We start from the raw sequence: 15,776 nt of genomic DNA, 5'->3' as shown, positions 1-15,776 counted from the left end.
CTTGGGGACAACCAAGTGCTTTCTGTTTAGATGTCTTCAGGGTATCTTCATCTCTAGATCAGAGATCACAAACTGGCCACCTGTGTTGTCTCTGACCCGTGGTGTTTTTACTTTGCGTTAGACCTTGAGATAGCTCTGGCATGTAATGTTACAGGAGTGACAGCGTGTGAAGAGAGATGTTGTTGTTAGTGTACAAAGCGATGGGTTTCATTCCCTCACTTTCATGTATATGTCTGCTCTTATCCCCCTTCCCTGCTGCCCTCCTTGTGCTCCCTAAGGTCCTCATTTCTGCTTACTGCTTTCTTCTGCCCCTTCCTTTCCAGTCCCTTCCAGGAAGATCTTTTTTCTACTTTTAACACTATCTATGCACGCACGCACTCGCACACACACACACACACACACACACACACACACACACAGAGCTATCCTTGCACACCTCACAATCTGCATATAAGATAAAATGTGATCATTTGAGTCTTGCTTATTTCTCCAAACATAAGGATTTCCAGTTGTAGCTATTTTATTGCAAATGTCATGATTTTGCTTTTCTTTGTGGTTGAATAAAATTCTATTTTGTGTATATAGCACATTTTCTTTTCTTTTTTTCTTTTTTCTTTTTTTTTTTTTTAGCACGTTTTCTTTATCCATTCATCAATTGATAGCTAGGCTGATTCCATTTCCTGGCTATTTTTAGTAGAGTGGCAATAAACATGGATGTTCAAGTATATTTGTAATATGTTGACCTAGTGCTTTTTTGGGTCTATACCCATCTTCTGAGCAAGAGACTTGTTGAAGTTATTGTAACATGGTCATTGTAAGATGTGGAGTACCTGATGGAGAGGATCCGAGTAAGTATGTAACGCAAGGTAGTCAACTATGTTCTTGAGATGCCAGTTTCTCAGACTGAGGCACATTGTTGCATGTGGCATATATGTGAAATCATAACATACTCGAGTGTCAGTACACTTGCTTACTTTTGCATTTTAGAATTGGCAGTTTTAAAGTTCTTTTGTTTATTGTTTTTGTTTTCTGTTCTTGTGTGTGTGTATTTGTGTTTTTTTGTTTTTGTTGTTGTTTCTTTTTGTTTTTGAAACAGGCGCTCTCTACATAGCCCTGCCTGTCATGGAACTCAGTGTTGATCAGGCTCACCTTGAACTCACTGAGACCCATTTGTCTCTGCCTCTTGGATGTTGGGATTTAAGGCATGTATCACCATGCCCAGGCAGAGTTTGCTTTTAATATTAAATCACATAGAAAGGGATTTGTGGTGTGTGTGTGTATGTGTGTGTGTGTATGTGTGTGTGTGTGTATGTGTCTTGCTGAGGACCTAATTTACCACTGAACAAAACCCCTACCCCATTCCTAAATCATATGAAATGGATAATAAATTGTTAATGCATTTTTCAAAAGTGTGTGTATGTGTGTGCATGTGCGAGTGTATGTGCAAGCATGCGCGTGTGGAAGCAATCAATCAGTTCTTTCTACTGTGCACAGAGAGGCTTGGTGACAAACACCTAATCACTGAGCTGTCAAAAGCCCAAGAAAGGTATGAGGTTTTATTTATTTATTTATTTATTTATTTTAAAGATTAAATGAAGACATCAAAGAAATAATAAGATTATAGAAAGCCTTTTGACCTTTCAGTGGATCTTACATTATTCTTGGCAATTATTAAAACAGTTAGATTTTTTTTTTTTTTTAAAAGAGACAGTTTTAAGAGACAGCTCTAGTTGGCCTGGAACTCCTTATGTAGATCAGCTATCTTTGAATTGATCCACCACCAGCCTCTGCTTCCTAAGTGCTGGGATTAAAAGTATGTTTCACCATACTTTCTGAAAATCTAAAGGTTTAAAAAGTGTGACCTAATTTTTAATATTGGCAACAAACCTGGGATTTTTTTTAGCCAGATTTGTGTGGATTCGAGGTACCTGTTAGTGACCTATGATGTATACTATTGGTCTGAGAAGGAATTAGACTTTGGACATGGCTATAAATAGGTTAATGGTGTCAGAAATGCCAGGCAGTTGTCCTTAGCCAGAGGCTTGGCTCTGGATTTGGCCCCTTGCCCCCATAAGGAGAAAAATGACATGAAATATATAAAAGAAAAGCTTATTTATAGTTTTGGCCCAAAAGTGGAGACAAAGCCATATTTAGTATGTCTATATTTTCCCCATAGAAGTGTTAAAATTTATAGAAAAGATCGAACAGAAAACCAGAAAATAAGAAAATTGGCTTATGTAGATTATGTGGTTCTCCTTGAGGTAACCTGGACAGGTGTCAGTCACAAGACTTGTAGTTCTATTTGGTTCCTGTTTAACCCAGCCAGGGCTTCTGAGCGGCTGTCTGTGCTGTCAGCATGGTGTTTCTCACAGGGAGCTGGGACTGAGGAAGCCCATTAAGGCTTTTTAGTTTTGAGTGAGTTCTGTTACAGAAGGAATGAAGCTAAGAAACTTGGTAGTTTAGGATGAATTGTCATATTAAACATCACCCTCTTCCTGCAGCATCCTCCTCTCCGCTGCACAGCCACTGACACTTCTGTCCAGGCACCTAATGCAGTAACATCTTCCATACGCTCCTCACCAGTGTGCAGCCGTTCTCTTCCTTCAGCTCGTCTGTCTTCCTAGCAGACTTTTAAAATTTCTTCCTCCCCGAGACAGGGTCGTACTTTGTAGCCATGGCTGGCCTGAGTCTAGCAGACATTTTAAAAAACCTATTTTTTAATAGGCTTACTTGGAGGGTTATTGGTCCTCTGCGCGTCTAATGGCAGGTCTTTTGGAAACAGAGTAGAGGAGAAGGAAGGTTAGATGAGAGCAGTGGGTGTCAGCCTGTGGATTGTGACCCCTGGAGTCCCCTTTCACAGGAGTCACATACCAGATATTTACATCACAATAACAGCAACAAAATTACACTTACGAAGCAACCAAAAATTTTTATTTTGGTTGCGGGTCAGCAGAACATTAAAGGGTCACAGCACCAGGAAGAACTGCTGCACTTTGTAGATCAAGCTAGCTTTGAACTCGCACACCTCTGTTTCCTAATTAAATGTGTGTGCCACCATATCTGACTGCTTTCTGAGGAATTTAGTTTGGATTTTAAAACAATATCTCACTAGAGTAGTCTGGAATCTTTTACCTCACAAGAGTGTCCCATGGCAGGACATTTCAGGACGTTTGGCTGGAGGCCAGCAGAGCCTGTCTAGAGCCTGCCCTGTCAGAAGTGTTGCAGTGGGTCCTAATGAGAAATGGATCTATTGGCTTATAGCATTTAGAGTCTGATTACCAGAGACTGGATCTGGTTATACTTGATAGCACCTTGGTTCTAAAAGTGTTACCCTCTCCAGGGACCAGTAGGTAGGCAGTGCTGCCCTGAATACATTTGTATAAGGGCTGGTAAACTTGTGTTCTTCTTCGTTATGTTTCCCTCACTTTATAAACTATCTAGTGCCTAGTTATAGACCACCACTTAACTATTAAATGCAAAAGTCATTTTCAGTGTGTTAAATAGTCAGGTAAGCTGTTTCGCATGCTTATTTCTTCTAAGTTATCAGAACAGGTTTAAAAGGAGTTGGAAGCTGAGAGAAGTCAAAGCAAAAAGTCTGGACTGCTCATTGTGACACAGCATGTTCTCTGGTGATGTCCAATAACATTTGAGCACAGTTGTAACTAGCTGCTGAATGTTTTGCGCCAGGGCCCACCTTTGCCATTATATACTCAAGTGAAGATCAGGTCCTCTCCTTGCAGCTCTTCAAAGACTGGAGGAAATTTTTTAAAACCAGTGGTGAGATAGTTATTAGGGGGGAGCTCTGTTTTTGCTTTCTCATCTCCCATTTCAAGGCCTCTAAGGAACGAACAGGCTCTAATGGATGTGATCAATCATCATTTGGGATCAATGGGAGGGCTTTCAGAGAGATGCCCCGTTGAAGGAGGAAAGGACTCTACTGGATATTTCTAGGCATTGAGAACCCGAAGGCTTAACATGTTCAGGTGCCTTGATGTGTCAGACCTTATTCCTCCTATTTGTTGGTCATTCAGCCTCTATTTGAAAAGTACTTTCACTAGTGCTAAGGATTCCTAGATAACTTACAGTCTAGCACCATTCAGGGAAGGGTACTAACCATATTACATGGTGTATGCTCCTTAATATAGCCATGTATAGGGATGAAAACAGGCTTCCGGGGGAACATAAATCTTTCTTTGTTCTCTTTTTCTTGAGATAGTCTCATGTAGTCCAGGCTGGCTTCAGACTCTCAATTCTTTTGCCATACCCCCTGAGTATGGGATCACAAATGTATGCCATCATACTTGGTTCTTACCTGTGTTTTTGTTTTCTTTTGTTTTTCTTTTTTCTTTTTTTCTTTTGAAGTCTTTGTAGACCAGCCTGGCCTTGAACTTAAAGAGCTGCCTGTCTCTATCTCCTGGGCCCTGGGATTAAAGGTGTACACTACCATGCCTGGCTTTATCTGTGATTTGAAGGGAAAGTAAGAGTTAAAATAGGGAAAGGCATCCCAGACCACAAACAAAAGCACAAAGCTATGTTCAAGAACCCAGGGTGAAGGCGTGGACATTAGAGCAGTTCTTAGCATACAGCAAGTCAGCCAGGCGGCGGTGCCCTACACCTTCAATCCCAGCACTCGGGAGGCAGAGGCAGGTGGATCTCAGAATTCGAGGCCAGCCTGGTCTGCAGAGTGAGTTCCAGGACAGCCAGGGCCACACAGAGAAAGAAATCCTGTCTCAAACCAAACCAAACCAAATCAAACAAACAAACAAACAAACCCTTAAACCCATATAACAGATTCGTTTGCCACATTTCATCTGTAGGCATCAGATGACGGTGATGGAGGAGTACAGGTAGAGGAAAAGGTAGATTAAGTAGCAGGTACCACTTGACATTTCTGGAATTTTGTAGAGGGAAGGAAGGAGGAAAGCTAAAGATCCAGTAGCAGTCTTTTGGACCAAGTCTGCCAGAGGTGCTGAGTTTTTGGCAGTGATCTGAAAATTCGGGCCTGGGCAAATTGGTTTACTCGCGCCCCCCCCCCCCCCAAAATTCTGTTCGCTCCATATAGTTTGCCCCTCCTTTCTGTGTGCTTTTTAAAAAAGAGATTAATGGAATCTGCTCAAAATACCTCTGAAATGAAATTACATTTTTAACTCTAATTACTCTAATTAAAACTTGACAGCTGTAATCCTGAAATGGCAGATATACTAAGTACCCCAGGCCTATCGCAGGCTCACTTACCCAGATGAAATGTTGTTCTGTTCGGGGCTTAGAAAAATTCTTTTACTTTTCTCATCAGGAGCTTAGTCTTTGGTCCCACAGATTTACCTACTAGAGTAGTTGTAGTGGTGGGTTGCAGGCTTACTCTGGACCCAATCTCTGTAGAGGTTGTGTGCCCTGAGGTGGTGATCAAGATGATTGGTACCACATACATCTGATTCCACATCTCCCCCCCCCCCCCCCCAGTTGAAGTTGGACTTACTTAAGCCTTTGAGTGAAATTCTCTGTTTTGAAGGCCAAGGACCTGGTACTTGTTAGAAGACTGTTGATCTGGGGCTAGGTCATACTCTAAGTTTATGGCTGGTATTATGGAATCACTGTCTAGGCACCTGTGGTGATGAGCACCTGTAAACCTTGCATTCTGGAGGCTGATAGCACGAGGACCACTAGGAATTCAAGGCTAGGCAAATCCTATTTCAAAAACAAACAAAAAAATGACCCACAAGGGCTGGAGAGATGGCTCAGTGGTTAAGAGCGCCACCTGCTCTTCCAGAGGTCCTGAGTTCAATTCCTAGCAACCACATGGTAGCTCACAACCATCTAATGTAATCTGATACCCTCTTCTGCAGATAAAGCACTCATATGCAATAAATAAAGTAAATAAATCTTAAAAAAAAAATGACCCACAATTTGAGGTTAGGAACAAGAAAGGCTGAAAACAGAAGTCTTCACATGTCTCCAATTTTTCTAACTTTGTATTGATGGATGCATAGTCTTAATTAGTTACCTGACTAGCCTCAAAACATCTAAGCCCATGAAACCAACTAAGGAATCAATTGATACTGAGTCAGGAATTCTGCTAAATCAGAGAAGCCTGTTAAGTCACTAGACACTGGCTTCTATGTCTTATGCTAATAGCTAGAGATAAAGTTGAATAAAGACACAGTCTCTGTTCCTGAGAACCCTAGAATTGTGGTGGTAGGTAAGGAACAGCTGTTTGTATCTGAAAAATTATTCAGAGCAGAATAAGTCTTAATGTTAGAATGTTTGCCTTATATGTATGAAGTACTGAAAAAAAGGCACATAGATATTTCAGCTATGGGTTCTACTTTCAAGAGCACCTAGTAACTTAAGACATGTAGGCATGTGAAAAGTTAATTGTATCACTCAAATTTTAGATGATATGCTAGACAGATTTACCTGGAGAAGAGGCTACACAAGAAAAGTGAGAAAACTAATTTTTCCACTGATCATCTGCAAAGACCACAGCTTTTTCGTTGAGCTTGTCCCTGAGTAGGGAATGGCTGAGGAAGGGAGAAGAGCACTGCAGATACTAGGAAGTGCCTTGGCCAAAGTCGGAGCTGTCAGGATGACAGTCTGGTGTGATGGGTTAGTGTGCTGGGAGAGGGATATGGTGGATGATGAAGGAAGAGTTTAAACTTTATCCAGTAGGCCAGAGGAATTGAATCCATTGAGAAGGTGCAGGCCTGAGGTAGCAATGTATTTATTGTATTCTCTGGTAGAGGTAATCAGAGACAGTAGAGAAGTTAGAATAAGTGTTTGTAAACTATGACCAACTAAGATAAACAGCCACAGACCCCAAAACGTACTTGTTGACCTGTGATTGGTTTTGTATACAGTAATGTGTTGAATATTACAGGAACTAGTGCTATAGCTCACAAAGCCAAAAATTCTAGTTAATCCAGCACTACACAGAAAAGTGTGGCTGAGCCATGCAGGGGTGGCACACAAGAGAGGCAGAAGCAGGCAGATCTCTGAGTTCCAGGCCAGCCTGGTCTACATAATGAGTTCCAGGACAGCCAGTGCTGCGCAGAGAAACCCTGTCTCGAAACAACAACAAACAAACAAAAAACAAAGGAAAAAAAAAAAAAGGCTGGCTTATAACTGAGTTAGGTAATTGTATAGACTTTGTTAAGAAGAAAATGTTAGAACTAGATAGGCAATATTAAAAGAAGTTAGCAACATTATTTAACAGATAGCACTTGTCCTATGTGCCTCTCAAGTTTGTAATATCGTCATCATAGTTTGAAAAAGACATTTGATATGTAGGAAACTACTGATGTGCTTTTGTTACTAGCTGTGTAAACTTGGCCCAGTCATCTTAACTGCCTACAGGCTCAGATAATGTAATAAGTAGGATAAAGAAAAGCCTCATCAGTCTGATTCTTCCTAATGGAATTCTGTAAGTCTTGAGGGTCCTCTAGTTGGAAAGACAAACGACCTACAAAATAGTTGGAGTTGGGTTGGGGATGGCACTTGGGAGGCAGAGGCAGGTGGGCCTCTCTTGAGTTCTAGGCCAGGCAGGGCTACATAGTGAGGCCCTGTCTCAGGAAAAAGTTGGGCAGGTAGTGAAAACACGTAGGGATACTGGTGGGTGTAGGGAAGGGCTCATAGTAATTTCAAAATGCCATGTGCTCCTTTCCTTCATTCCTTCTGGCATCTATTTGTTGTAGCCAGATTGAATTTGTTTCTGCCCTTCAACTGCCAACACCTAAAGGCTGAATTTATCTCTGACCAGAAACTAGCATAAGCTCTAATTGACATTTGTACTGTTAGCATCAGTTGCAGTGCAGTCTGTAGTGAGTCATCTGACAGAGCCTCATTTGAAGACTTGTCTGTGTCAGATTGGTTGTAGGCATGATTGTGGTAGATTGTCTAGTAATTACTGTAGCAGGAGTCAGCCCACCGTGAGCAGGACAACCATTAGGTGGTCCTGGTCTATACAGTAAAGCTAGTTGAAAGCTGGGTGTGGTGGCACATAACTGTAATCCCAACACTGGGGAGGCAGAGGCAGGTGGATCTCTGTGGTCTACAAACCGAGTCAAAGACAGTCAGGACTACACAGAGAAACCCCATCTCCAAAAACAAAGAAAAGAAAAGAAAAAAGAAAAGAAAAGAAAGCTAATTCAGCATGAGCCAGAGTGAGTGCCAGCAAGCAGTGTCCTCTATGGGTCTGGCCCCAAATTCCTCAATGATTGTGATCCGGAAGTATAACCAAATAAGCCCGTGCCTCTTCTGTGTTGCTGTTAGTCAGAATGTTTTATCTTAGCAACCGAAGAAAACTAGCTCACCTGACAAAGGAGCAACTTAAGGTAGGAAGAGTTTATTTTGCGTAGTATTTTGAGGTATACGCTCCCCTCATGGAAAGGCATGACTATGGAAAGGGCTCTCAGTAGAGCAGTAAGAGGGTAAGTACCTAGACTAAATCTTAAGGGCCACATCACAGTGACCCTCTTTGAGTTATGCTCTACTTTCTAAAGGTTTCTCACCCTCCAAAAAAACAAAACAAAACAAAACAAAAAACAAAAAACAGTACCATAATATGGGGGAGGATCAACGTGAGGATTTTTTTTTACATTTAAAAATGAAAAATATATTATGTACAACTTTAGAAATTCTAGAAAGTCCAAAGTCTCACCTGAGCCATGAAACACTCTTATCTGTGAGCCCTTGTAAAAATTAAAAAGCAAAGTTATATGCTTCCAGTATACAGTGGCACAAAGGAAACATTTCTGTACTTAAAAGTATAGATTGGGAGGATAGCAAGCAATGATTGGGTCAAAAGTAAGACTGAAACCTTGCAATTCTGTGTTTAGTGGTGGGTTATGACCTGTGCTGTAACTGACAGTTTTGGTCTGATCTCTGCTGTCAGGTGGTGCAGTCCTTCTGTTCTGCTCTTGTCAGGGATAGAAAAGCTGTCTTCTATATGGCCTCAGTTGTACAGAGCGCTGCCTGGCCTGTGCTTTGGTATGTTGGTTTCTGATTATAAAGCCTTAGATTTTCCTTCTAGCTCTGGAGGGGGAAGGGGAACCATCCAACTGTCTCATTAGCATGGAGAAAAGAAAACAGTAATTACTTGTGCCTCCCTTGATAATTTCTGCTGGGTTGGTTCTTAGGGAAGGAGGAGGGGGAAACTGGAGACAGCTTCGGCTGAGGAAGGAGAAATGTTTTTAGTTCCCAGCATATGCACATCTGTTGTATTCTTTGGACCTTCCTCCAGGCAGGCTAGGGACTACCTGGATTGAATTTCAATTTGTGCAGTATGTGGGAAGGATTGTAAGCTTTGTCCAAGGTGGAAGCAGTCTTGGTGGGCTTTGCACCTTGGAAACACCACAGATAGACTGAATGGAGCCGTCCTGGGTCTGAAATTCAGAAAGTGGACCTGGGGACTCTGGCCGGGCTATTGTGTTTCTACTCAGACATCGTTGGGGCAGGGATCCTGACCCAGACCGGCCACTGCATGCCCAAGAGAGACTCAGGTGGAGGAGAGAGGAGAAGGCTGCATCTTTTGGAGCAGGATCACATGTGGATTTGGGGAGAGACCAGCTTACAAGCCAGACCAGCGTGCAGGCCAGAGACACCTGGGGATCACTCGTTTCCCTTTAACCCTTTTTCCTTCCTGTATAGGATTGTTAGATTGTATAATAAAGTCTAATTGCTAAAAAACAGAGTCAAGAGCGGTATATGTCACGTTCTTATTGTGTCATTAAGTTACTAGCTACCCATCTTAGTGTCTTTTGTGATATGCCAGGCATTCTGACACCACTTTTGTTAAGGAGCAGGGTAGGATTTTGCTGGACTACTTTGTGAGTGATCTGGCTGCATTTTTATGCTATGAGATCTTGAAGCCACACAACATTGGAATGTATTATTCTAGTCAAGGCTAGGTGTCTCTGTGAGCGGGAGGAGTCTCGTAAGAATTGCAAGATTGTAGTTTGGTCAAGGCTGAAAAAAGCAAGATTCATAGAAGGGTTGATGCAGCTTTGAAAGTGAGGTTGGGGCAGTTGTAGCAGCTAGTAAATCCATATGCAAGCTTGGCTATGGACAGTGACTGTTTGCTGTGTTAATCTATAATTTTCTGTGTGTGGGCAGTTGTGAGCCTAGAAGTACTGATTGTAGCAGAAGTGGGTTGGAGGAGGCTTTGCTGGTGAGCGTGGCTGGAGGGAGCTTGGAGTTAGTAGACTGATTATTTTCTGTGGCTGCTCTCTCCTGTCTTGGTTGCTACTTCAGAAGCCAAGGAAACCAAGACACACTCTCCCTCTCTGTTGTCTCTTCTGTCTCTTCCCTCCCCCTACGGAAGATACCACCTTAGTACCTTCTTTCAGGTAGACTTTAGAATCACTTACTGTAAACAAACAAGGGTTCTATGGAGACAGGCTGTGTTTACAAATACACAGGATTGCTTCTACCAAATGTGTAGTCTTCTGCCCCTTGAACCATTCCCTTTCTGTCACTGGGCCTTTTGCTTCATCATCCCACCTTTGCTGTTCAGGTTCCATTGTTACCATAATTTTATATTACTTCCTGATTTATTTTTCTTTACCTTCTAGGTATAGATTCCTGGTTTCCTTTTATTTTTGTAGAAGTTGTACCCTGTTTTAGATGGAATGCCCTAAAATAATAGCATGGTTTAAGGGAAGAGTAGCTCTCTTCAGTCTAACTTGCAGTTAATTGGGCCATAGTAATGCACTTATAGAGTACACACCTAGGACAGAGTAGATGCTGGTTCTCAGAAAGGTCTCTATATCATTGTATAAGGTGCTTTGCTTAGATCTTTCACTTCAGGACAGGCATACTTGTTAAACCTCAACCTTTAGAATGCAGTCATTGGAGAAGTCGTTGTCTCTGCTTCCTTCTCCACCTGTCTCCTCGAAGCGTCCTCCTCGTCTCCGTGGGCTCTGGTATTTATACCCTCTCAGAGTCCTCAGGATTAAACTAACTGCAGCTGGCAAAGATCAGGCCCCTTTCTGAGCCACTTGAGACCGTTAGCAGCTGTGGATAAAGTTTCCATATCCCGCATTTGGTATTAGAACAAAAGCAGGGTTATATAATATAACTGAGTTTTTAAAGAAACCAAAACTTATACTCCAAGGCTCCAAATACAATCAATCTTTAATTAAAGGGGTGTGTGTAGCTCAAGGGGTAAAGGAACTTGCTGTCAAGTGTGGCAGCCTGAGTTTAATAACTGGGACCCACACAATGGGAGGAAAGAACTGCCTTCTGCAAATTGTCCCCCACACATGTACCTTAGCATGCTGATGTGTAACCTCCATACCCACACAAATGAGTAAATGGGAAAAAAAATCCCAGTGGGAATGGGCCTGTGGGAAATGGTAAAGGCCCTCTGTCATCATTTGAAAGGGAAGTGTTTCCTCTACGTTCACCCTTAGCTGGTGGTGCTATTTTGGAGTGGTTTGGGCACTTCCAGAGATAGAGCCTCTCTAGAGGAAGTAGATTAATGCTTCAGGAAGGCCTTGAGGTTTTTATAGCCCAGTCCCATTTCCTGTCTGTTGTCTGCTTCCTGATACAACAGTGTGCTCTTCTCCCTCTCATTTATTTTTAATATTTACTTATTAACTTAATTGTGTGTGTATGAGTGTGTGTATAGGTTAAAGGACAACTCTCTTAGTGAGTGCGTTCTTCTTCTTCTGACTTTTGGGTCTTGTGGATTGAACTCTTGTGGTCAGGTCAATAAAGTGCCTTTATCTCCTGAACCATTCTGCTAATCCTGTGGCCAGCTCTATCCATCCTTCCTTCCTTCCTTCCTTCCTATCCATGCATCATTTTTTTTTTTTTAAGATTTACTCATTTTATGTATGAAAAAAATTTTTTTTTCTTTTCAACACAGGGTTTCTCTGTGTAGTCTTGGCTGTCCTGGACTTGCTTTGTAGACCAGGCTGGCCTCGAACTCACAGAGATCCGCCTGCCTCTGCCTCCCGAGTGCTGGGATTAAAGGCGTGCGCCACCATGCTTGGTGTATGGAAATGTTTTGCTGTATGTGTGTCTGTGTGCCATGTGTGCGCCAGGTTCCTACTTAGGTCAGAAGAGGGCTTTGGACTAGAGTTATGTATGATTGTGTGTAAAATGTGTTTAATTTTCTTTTAATATTTTTTTCAGCCCCACTTTGGGGTGTCACTTCACTGGTAGGTGTTCTTTGCTACTTTGTGGGTTCTTCTTTTTCTCGACTTACCTCCCCCTTTTCACCCCCTAACACTAGAGAGGAGAGAAAGAAGATTGGGGCGGGGGGCGGGGGGAGGGAAAGAGAGAGAGAGAGACAGACAGACAGACAGACAGAGAGATATCCCTGAATCTAATTTCTTTCCCAGCTGTTTCTCCCAGTTCGCAGCGGAGCCCCTTCAAATGTTTCTTTCAACTGTTCCTCCCATAGTTAACAGGCACTTCTAGTTTCTCTGATAGTAGCAGCTCCAAAGTATAATAACTGTTCTAGCCTCTCTGCTCAGCTCAGCTTCTCCTGGCACAGCTTGTCTCCTGACAACATCTTCTGCTCCAGCGGCTTTCTCTTCTCACTCTACTTAGTCTTTCTTTTTCAGCCTCTGCTGGCTTGTTTTTTTTAATTTTTTTTAATTTTTTATTTTTTATTTTTAAATATAAAACCAACACTGCAGGTCATAGGGTCAAGTAGTTCTAATGGCTAAGAAGTCTTAAAAGACCAGTTAACTAGCAACGCAGATGAACAAGATAAATCATACAATTATGTGTCACCATATGGGTGTTAGGAATTGAACCTTGGTCCTCTGTAAGAACCAGTGGTCTTAATCTCTGAGCCATCTCTAGACCTCTGTATCCCATCTTTGTTGTTGTTTGTTAGTGTTTGCTCACTCTGTAACAGGCTTCCTGTCCTGGAACTACCTCTGTAGATCTGGCTGGCCTTGAATTCACAGAGGTTCACCTGCTTCGGCCTCCCGAGTTCTGTGATTAAATATGCCACTACCCTACCACCCAGCAAGTGGCTTAAAAATTTATTTATTTATTACTATGTATATGTGTACACCTGCAGGCCAGAAGAGGCCATCATATCACATTATAGGTGGTTGGGAGCCACCATGTGGGTGCTGGGAATTGAACTCAGGACCTCTGGAAGAGCACATAGTGCTCTTAACTTCTGAACGATCAATTTCTCCAGCCCCCAGCAAGTGGCTTTAAAAAAAAAAAACAGATTTATTTTCCTTTTATGTGTATCTTTGTCTGTATGTGTGTATATGTAATAATGTGCTTTGCCTGGTGCCTACAGAAGCCAGAAAGGGCATTGGATCATCTGAACTGGAGTTACAGGTTGTAAACTGCCTTGTGGGTGCTGGGAACTGAGTGCTGGTCCTCTGCAAAAGCAAGTGTTGAGCCGTCTCTCCAGCCTTCTGTATTTTATTTATTTATTTATTTTTGGTTAATTTTTCGAGGCACAGTTTCTTTGTGCGTAGCCCTGGCTTGCCTCGAACTCACAGAGATTCGACTGCTTCTGCCTCCCAAGTGCTGGAACTAAAGGAGTACACCACCACTGCTAGGCCTCTCCAGCCTTAAGTTACTTTTTGTCAGGTATTTGTCACAGAAAAGTGGCTACAGAAAAGTAACTAATAATACATTTGTGAACTCTTTCTGTAACAAAAGACTTGACAGCACCAGTTGTGGTTTTGCAAAAAATCTAGGTTGGCTGTGGAACATGTCTATAACTCAGCTTGGGAACTGGAGGCAGGAGGATCAGGGTTAGGGTTAGGGCCGTTCTTGGTTACATAGGAAGTTGAAATCCAGCCTGAGCTATGTGAGATTCTGTCTCAGAAAGCAATATTACTGCTTTTTATTTTTATATTTTCAAAGAAAAGCCCTCACTCTGCTCTCATGGCATCTTGTGAAAGGTTTTCCATGGCCATTTTATCTGAAGTAGATTCTACTCTTACTCCTTGTTTTTATTTCATGACTGTGCTTAAATTTTCTTCGTAGCACTCAACATAGTCTGAACATGATCTATGAAGTAATGAACCAGGAGTCAAAATGTAGAGGGTAAGATCCTTACCAGTCTTTTCTTTGTTCTAGGTGAGCCCTGTTTCTAGAGACAGCTACTGCTGACCCTGTAACCCAAAGGACGAAATAGCTGGCTAAACTCATCCTTGGTCCTGGTGAGTGAGGGCATCTGGGCTAAGATACAGGGTGACTAGGTTAGGGGTTCCTTTCAGCCTTTGTACTGATATCTTACAATGGCTAATTTTTCTAGGTGTTGGATTATTGTGGAGATGAGATGTGAGCCTATGTGGCCTGCTGGCCTGGGAGGAGGATTGAGGTCACTTTCTTGGGGTTGCCATAAGAATGTATCTGATCATTTGCCAGAAAGAAGGCTTCTTTCCTTCTTGCTTTGGCCAGTACTGTGGAAGAGGGCGTATCTCAGGACCTGGAACCTGTGCCTATCTTCTCATGAACTCTGTTAGGTGTTCTCTCAGCCATTGGGGATTTTCTGCCAAGCCCCAGGTTAGCATCAGGAAATCCTTTTGTTTGTTTGTATGTTTGTTTGCTTGCTTTGTTTTTTGAGACAGGGTTTCTCTGTGTAGTACTGACTGTCCTGGACTCACTCTGTAGACCAGGCTGGCCTCGAACTCACAGCGATCCACCTGCCTCTGCCTCCCCAAGTCATGGGATTACAGGTGTGTGCCACTGCTGGGCTACGAGACCTGAGTTTTTAATCTTATCTCTCAACATGTGTCCTTGGGCAGTTTTCATCCCCCAATTTGTAATAATGTTTTATCTCTCTGCTTCCCTGGCCACATTTTTGGTGCTGAGGCCTGAACCCAGGGCCTCTACTACCAAATTAAGTCTCCAAACCCTTGCTGTACGTCTTCTGTATGCGCAGCCATTCAGTGATAGACAAATAAGGACTCTAAGTCAGAGAACGTTGTGAATCAGTGGGTGGCATGAGTGGAACAGGAAGTGAGACCTGTTTGCACCCTACTTCCTGGAATCGGGGGTGGGGGGGAGTTTCTCAGGGAATTTCTGCTAAATCTTTCCCCCTGTCTTTCTCTCCTGTTTCTTCTATAGAACCTACCACAAGCAATATTTTATCATAGGGAAGTGGATTGTAGTGCACAGATGATAGAACCATGCAGCAGTGGCAGCTGCAGCTTGAAACACGTGTTCTGTAGAGTTAGGTTTAAATGCACTCAAGTACGCAGGGTGCAAGGCCTCTGCTGTGGTGTACAGAGCCCACTTCAGCGCTAACCAGCTCTGCACATTGCTGGTTTCCTGTTCCCGCTGTCTCAGAAGAACAGCCTACTCCCACCCTCACTGTTAGTGAACAGGGGCACTTGTGTTGAAGTTGTGCACCTGATTGGAGATGTATGTACTCCTTCTGGTTTTCCCACTGTCTTACTTCTTTCCCCCGGCCAGTGATTTGGGCCTCTTTGTTTTTCTCCTCTATTTGTGGGGCCACAGAAGACTGTAATGCCTGCACGGTACTCTTTGAATTTAGTGTTAGCAGTTTCACCTTTTCTTCCTACTCTGAATCTTCAGGTTTTTGTTTTGGTGATCTAAAAGTTCTACAAATTTTAATCTTTCCATGACTTGTGTGCCAAACTTAGAAACTCTCGCCCTGGGAATACAATTCACTATTACTTAAAAATACAAATGGTTCCATGTAAATAAGTGTGTAATATGTAGGGGGTGTGTGTGTGTGTGTATGTGTATGTGTGTGTGTATTAATCTAACAGTTCATGTTCCAAGGCCCAACCGAAAAACAGGGAAGCAAAACATTACCGTTGTTA

The 15,776-nt window shown here is 42.5% G+C and overlaps 1 protein-coding gene across 4 annotated transcripts in view; it reads left to right on the top strand.

The window, feature by feature from the left end:
- RALY (RALY heterogeneous nuclear ribonucleoprotein) overlaps positions 1 to 15,776 on the top strand; it is a 75,268-nt gene that overhangs the window by 13,371 nt on the left and 46,121 nt on the right. Inside the window, exon 2 of one of the 4 annotated variants that reach the window (XM_084775797.1) lies at positions 14,062 to 14,144. The exons of the other annotated variants lie outside the window; for them this stretch is intronic. The gene's annotated coding sequence lies outside the window, so the exon portion shown is untranslated. The remainder of the gene's footprint in view (positions 1 to 14,061; positions 14,145 to 15,776) is intronic. 4 annotated transcript variants of the gene reach the window in all.

The sequence above is a fragment of the Acomys minous genome, assembly GCF_964271855.1.
Source record: "Acomys minous genome assembly, chromosome: 3".
Taxonomy (NCBI): domain Eukaryota; kingdom Metazoa; phylum Chordata; class Mammalia; order Rodentia; family Muridae; genus Acomys; species Acomys minous.
Note: the sequence above shows the minus strand (reverse complement) of the source record. Positions and strands in the feature narration are given on the sequence as shown.